A 7,467-nucleotide genomic window follows, 5' to 3' on the forward strand; every position below is an offset into this window, starting at 1 on the left:
AAATCGGGATTCTATGTTGTAGGTTTTTGTGAAATCCTAAAATATTTTGAATAATGCTGAACTAAAGAAAAGTGAAATGTTTTTTATGAGTTTAGGGATCAAACAAGAAAATACATATATTGCCTACCTTCTTTGAAATACACTATTTTATCAAAGTACTTCATCTTTCTATATAATCATAAAGAAAACAAACCTAATGGAAAACAATTCCCTTTGAGAAATAGACTTAATTGGAAGCAATTAAAAAGTCCTAGTTTGAAAACTATACCTTTAATGGATGGCAGTCCTTGCATGCATATGGTGTAGAGGGTGATGAATCCTACAGCACATGCCCACCCTTTTGGTGAGACTAATCCCACGGTCACACCCACCACTCTCTTGGAAAGTTCTATGTGCAACTGGTTGAGTTGAGGGTAAACTGGACCATGGAGGGTGGCCCCAAGGAATTCATAGCTTTGTGGGATTCGAAAACTTAAGCTACTCTTCTTGAGGAGCTTATCAAGGCTCGGCACTAGGCCAACCCGGTTACATGCATATGACTCTTAACAATTAACATTCCTAGTTTCCTACCCACTTCCAAAACCTACTTGTCCTTGAGTTAGAAAATATGGAAAATGTGCATGCAATTTAGAGAAGTCATCATGCATGGTGTCCTCAACTAATAGAGATTGTCGCATTTGATGGACCATGAATCTCATCATGCATTAAGGCATAAAATGGGTTGGATTTATACAAAATCTGAGTGATCTAAATATGGATTTAGTGACTTTAGACCATTGGAGTATGATAAGATCCCAATAATATCATTTTGGGACCGTAATTTCACCGAGATTACCATCATATAAATACTAGTTCCCTTAAAATAATAATAAATTTTATTAAATCCCAAATTAATGTGACTAACAATAGTTTGTTACTAATTTCAGGTGAAAAGGGCACATTCGGAAACCAACAAAAGAAATAACAATTATGGTTACAATACGCGGGTCGAAAGGAAGTTTCTAGAAAAATATCGATCGATTTGGGCGCCACGTCACCGCGCCGCGGTCATTTCGAGGAATTTATCCTCGAGATTTTTACAGAAGCTTCTAGAAGCTTCGATGGTTGTAACTGATTGGGTCATTTGAATCGAATTATCCGCTAAATCACCCCGATTACCCGAATAAGAACATTATAAATTTGAGGGTTGATTTCAAAGAAGGGGTCCCCTCTTGGGTCCCTCTCCTTGCTCTCTTCTTCTCCAATTTTTTATTGTTCCTCTCTTTAATTTTCTGTAATTTTCTATTGAGAGATCTCTTGAGTGTAGTGAGAACATCAAGAGTGCTCAATTCTTTATCTTTGTAATTTGTTGGAGAGCTATAAATAAGGATTTTAGATTGATCATCATCTTCTTCACCCATGTTCTTCATTCTGTTATTAATTTCTGCAATATGAATCTTGCGATGATCGGCTAGACTCTCCGTAGAGAGGTCAAGAATGCCGGAGCAATTTCATCCTACTTATGTTGTTTTAAATTCTTTCTTTCTACTTTATGTGTTAATTCTGAAATTCCTCTTAGAACAAGACTAGCAAGCTTATACATTCAAATCAAGCTTAGATGATTGTTACTTAGATAAGCTCAAAAACAATCATGCTATGTGAAGAATTGAAGTATAAGTCAGTTACACTTGTTTGAGGTTGGAATTCTCATGAATACTCTTTGGTTACCATCAATGTTTAACTCGATTTATCTTCCGATCCACGAGCAATGACTTGCTACGTGGATCGAGTTATAATTAGAACAAATCAGCATTTTGAATGAATTGCAAAGGTTGAATTGACCTCTCCACACCCTCTTTCCTCAATCTCTATTTGTAGTTTCAATTTCATTTACAAATTAGTTGTTAATTGCTTCTCTATTTTAAACAAATCAATTTTGTTTTTTTGAAAAATCTGTTTTCTAATTCTATTTTTGTTTCTAACCGAATGAATCTTTGAATCTTCATTGTCCCTGTGGAACGAATTCGACTTGCCCAAAGTCTTAATTCACATCTTAATCTCTGCATCTCTATTGCAAGATCTACAACCGATCAAAATGGGCAGCGAGTAACAATCATCCAAAATGCTTGAGGAAATGAAATTGAAACTACAAATAGAGATTGATGAAAGAGGGTGTGGAGAGGTCAATTCAACCTTTGCAATTCATCCAAAATGCTGATTTGTTCTAATTATAACTCGATCCACGTAGCAAGTCATTGCTCGTGGATCGGAAGATAAATCGAGTTAAACATTGATGGTAACCAAAGAGTATTCATGAGAATTCCAACCTCAAACAAGTGTAACTGACTTATACTTCAATTCTTCACATAGCATGATTGTTTTTGAGCTTATCTAAGTAACAATCATCTAAGCTTGATTTGAATGTATAAGCTTGCTAGTCTTGTTCTAAGAGGAATTTCAGAATTAACACATAAAGTAGAAAGAAAGAATTTAAAACAACATAAGTAGGATGAAATTGCTCCGGCATTCTTGACCTCTCTACGGAGAGTCTAGCCGATCATCGCAAGATTCATATTGCAGAAATTAATAACAGAATGAAGAACATGGGTGAAGAAGATGATGATCAATCTAAAATCCTTATTTATAGCTCTCCAACAAATTACAAAGATAAAGAATTGAGCACTCTTGATGTTCTCACTACACTCAAGAGATCTCTCAATAGAAAATTACAGAAAATTAAAGAGAGGAACAATAAAAAATTGGAGAAGAAGAGAGCAAGGAGAGGGACCCAAGAGGGGACCCCTTCTTTGAAATCAACCCTCAAATTTATAATGTTCTTATTCGGGTAATCGGGGTGATTTAGCGGATAATTCGATTCAAATGACCCAATCAGTTACAACCATCGAAGCTTCTAGAAGCTTCTGTAAAAATCTCGAGGATAAATTCCTCGAAATGACCGCGGCGCGGTGACGTGGCGCCCAAATCGATCGATATTTTTCTAAAAACTTCCTTTCGGCCCGCGTATTGTAACCATAATTGTTATTTCTTTTGTTGGTTTCCGAATGTGCCCTTTTCACCTGAAATTAGTAACAAACTATTGTTAGTCACATTAATTGGGATTTAATAAAATTTATTATTATTTTAAGGGAACTAGTATTTATATGATGGTAATCTCGGTGAAATTACGGTCCCAAAATGATATTATTGGGACCTTATCACACCCCCAAACCTCAATTTTGCTAGTCCCGAGCAAAACTTAAATCTAAACAACTCCTCTTTCGTGAGGTTCCCGACTACATTTAACTTATGCAGTAAGCCCTTAAACCCCTAGGTTACCCCTAGTGGACGAGTTTGACTCGTGAGGGTTTGCAGTGAAAGAATATACCCATAAAATTCTAACATTTTACAAAAATATTAAAATCAAAATCAAAGTATGTAAAGTGAACATAACGACATTTCATAAATCAGTCAAAGGTCATTTATGTTTGAACAAAGTTCTAAGTTTTTATTCCTCATTTTCAGAAAATTTGAAAGATAACTTGAGTGCTTGTGTGATTTTCTAATTTTTTTTTTTTTTAAAAGCAATATCTTTTTAGGAACAAGATTTCACCTCCTAACTAGTAAGAATGGTCGGTTCTACCTAAGTTCTAACTCGAAACTAAGCATCTTGTCTGGGATTGTGAGAGGTGTGGATATTCACTTTAATACCTCTAAGGGGCTTTATCTGTGATATTCCAGTTTACTCACGTTTTTACCATTGACGGCTTTCACCCTACTGCACTATTTGGTCTCATTGGACTCTTTTTTTTCATTTTTGCAGTTCTAGCCATCTTTGACATTTTTCTCGTATTTTCTGTTTTTTTTAGATTTTATCACTCTTCACCATTTTCTGGTATTCTTTTTACAAAAAGCAGGTAGTCATTTTCAAGGTACCCAGTCTAATCCTATGGTTGTTGTCCAAGTAATACTAACTTCAATTTTGTTTTTCTTCTAATCAGCCAACCAAAGGACAAAGAAGTCATAGTTCACTAGACTAGGTTTTCCCTAACACTCTGGACAGAGAAGAGGGTCAACTTTTGTTCCATAAAATCTATCTTTCCAAATACTTAATCAGAAGTAAATTTCTAAAGTAATTCTTTCATGATTTTCTTAATGAGGAATAACCAAAAAGAACTTTTGATCAAAAGTTAGAACATGAGCCTGAGATTTGAAATTCATATGTAAAAAATATATACAAAGATTTTGAAGAAAATATTTCGAAAGTGTTGAATATTTTTAAATTTTTTTTTTTTTAACATGAAATTAAACTAACAATGAAATAAACCTGAAACTAAACTACCAATGCAATGCAATTGTGAACTAACCTAATACCCCCAAACCTAAATGACATATTGTCCTCAATATGCAAGCAGTAAGGAAAAATAAAAAGGTTAGATCACACCTGAAACGGATTGGGCATTAATGTGCAAAGTCTTGTTACAACTAATCTGAAAAGAATGAAAGTTATAACAATGATATTTTTCAAAGCAGTTTTTTTTTTTTTCTGCATAAAAGAAATCCTTTCTAAAATAAAAAAATAACCTAATTAAGAAATTAAGAACATCCTAATCTAAAATTTAAACCTATCTTAATCCGAACATTCAGTAGTTTGTGCCTTTTTCTCCTCAATATAAGCTAACATCTATCTCTGCTACTCAATCAACAATTAGTGACCAGGCTGCAGTCCTAGTGACACTCATTGATTTGGTTTGATAGTGGACTTGAAGATGAAGAGAATGAGAAAGGGATTAAGGTTAGAGGTTTTTTTTTAGAGAAAAATTTTATTTCCTAACTACACTACTTATTAAAATAAAAGCACATGGGTTGCCTCCCAAGCAGCGATAAGTTTAACGTCTTCAGCCGGACCTATCAAAAGGTCTGATATATAGGAAATTTCCCAACATTCATTTTGACGGACACAATGATCAATTTCCTACCCCAATTAATAGGTAGACAAATTTTTACCATCGTTAGGACTTGGAAATTATTTTTAAAAATGATCAACAACCCTCGTTTGTCCTCAGTTCTTAGTGTCATCACATTTTCGAAAAAATTCTCAACTATCGTATTTCCTAAGAGAATGGAAGTTGTAAAATAAGCAGGATCTTTACAATCTTGTAAAAAGATAGGCTTGATAGGGTACGAAGTTGGATCAGTAATGGTCGAAATTGGTGTGACTAATATATTAGAATTCATCCTTGGTTCTTCTTGAACAACAGTATCCTCTAATGGCGGATCAATTTGCTTAGCCAAATCTGTACAATCACCTTGCTTATTAGGACTTTGAAACATTGGTTGGCTCTCATGGGTTATCTCATTTGAAAATTGTCCATTCTCTCTTTCTTCTGAGGGTACAATAAGCTGACCTAGTTGGACTTCCATCGTTGCTTCGGTTGGAATTGTAACATCATTGGTTTGAATTTGAACTTCAATTGAGACAGGGTTATCAATTGTTGATGGATAATCATCGACATCTTCAAAAGAGTAGAACTGGTCACTAAGGTTATTTTGAAAGAATGGTGAATTTTCTGAGATTGAGATATCCTCATTTTCGAATTTATCAAATTTTTCTTCTTCTAAGGACAACGCTAGGTGACTCAGTTGAGTTCCTATGTTGACTAAGGCTTGACCCATATCCCATTGTTGTTGATGATTTAACAACAGTTGTTGATGATTTACCAACATTTGTTGATGGAGCTGTTGTTGTTGGATTAATTGTTGTTGTTGAATTAAGAAGGCAGACATCATAGACTCTAATGACGACGATTGAGGAGAAGACAAACATGAGTGAGTGGATGTTGGTTCAGGCTCTGTAGCTCTGTAATCGGAGAAATGTTGAGAATCATAGGATTGTTGGGAAATTATGGTTGGATTCATCATCGAGGTGTTATGCAAATAAAAATCCTCATGGTTACCAAAATGACTACCCTGAGTGAACTCGTTCTGACACGGTATGAAATTTTGGGAAAACAAATTATCTACGTAGTATGGTTGGTCGAACAAACTGGGTGTCGGCATCCAATACGAGTTTTGAGAATGATGCATATTGGCCTGTGTAGTATGAAGCATGGGCTGACTCGGACAATGCTCGGGAGAATGACCATAATTATCACATAAGCCGCACGAGATCAATGATTCTCTCCTAAACTCCATGACGATATAAATCTGCTCGAGGTTCTGTATCTACTGTAACATACACTATGGACTTGCACACAAGAGAGGGAGGAATTCACACGTGATCACTGGGTTCCTAAGACTAGACAGCTCCTAACTGGTTCAAAGGATTAATCAAAGCCTCCAACCCAAATCTCTGAAATCAGAACAGCCAGTTTAATCTCCAGAGGAGAGGTGGCGCACAATGCTGAGCAAGGGCACTCTTAGATCACCTCTCGTCTTGAATAGACGTAGTCTATCCCCTGAATTCACGTAGAACTGCAGGGCAAGATTGCGCTAGGCACTGTTCACGATCAAGAAGTGCAATTGGTGCAACTTTTGATTAGCTTTGCTTAATGAGCTCGATGAAACCTAGAGTCCAGTTTAACCAAATTTTAATTAATTAAATGGCTGTGAATTCAATTTTCCTAAACGGGCAAGATATCGGTGATGAAATCCGATTCTTATCTTATGGTGCCATCCTCGTAAGGATGCCCTTATTACTAGGTGCAATCCAATGTGTACAGATTAGTCACTCAAAAGCAATACAGAAACTCACTAGCGAGTGATGCGTGAGTGTTTCGAAATTTACCTCCCGTTCTAAACGGGGGATGATCGATTTGAGTCGACTCGGGCCACCAACACCAAACTTGGTGTACGAACCCGAGGGGCTGAGATAGTTTCGTCCCACTATCGTCCGTCCTTAATTCTATTACAATCCGAGCCCTCTCGGATACAATTAAAATTTAATACAAATTCAAGTACCTAATACAAATTGTTTTCTAAGAAAAATAAAAAAATAAAAAAAAATAAAATGAACAGAGAATTGGAAGTTGCTGTCTTCTTGGTGATAGAACAAATTTAGTGGATAAAGATTCCACGTGTCGCCTTCCGTCAATTTCCGTCGACTTCCGTCGAGTCCTTCACCTGAACAGAATAAAATTATTCAAATCAGAATACTAAGAAAAAAAAACCAATATGACCATTACAATGTCCATGATGTCAGAAACTTGTCCAACAAAAATCAGCAGAAAATGTTGCCACATCACCGCGGCGCACTAAGGGACAACCGCGGCGCGGTAAAATTTTGATGAAAATAGATTTTTCAAATTGGAAATGATTTCTGATATCCTGAGGATTGTGATGAAATTTTTTTCAATTTTTTTTTCTGTTCGTTTGGCTTCTGTTTCAAGCAAAACAAGTTCGGTTCTGTTTCGGAAATTGTTTCGGATACTTTCCGAATTAAAAAATAAATCAACTCGCTGTCCCCGGCAGCGGCGCCATTTTGATCGGTTG

The sequence above is a fragment of the Akebia trifoliata genome, chromosome 12 (genome assembly GCF_017979445.1).
Source record: "Akebia trifoliata isolate Shusen 1 chromosome 12, ASM1797944v1, whole genome shotgun sequence".
Classification (NCBI taxonomy): domain Eukaryota; kingdom Viridiplantae; phylum Streptophyta; class Magnoliopsida; order Ranunculales; family Lardizabalaceae; genus Akebia; species Akebia trifoliata.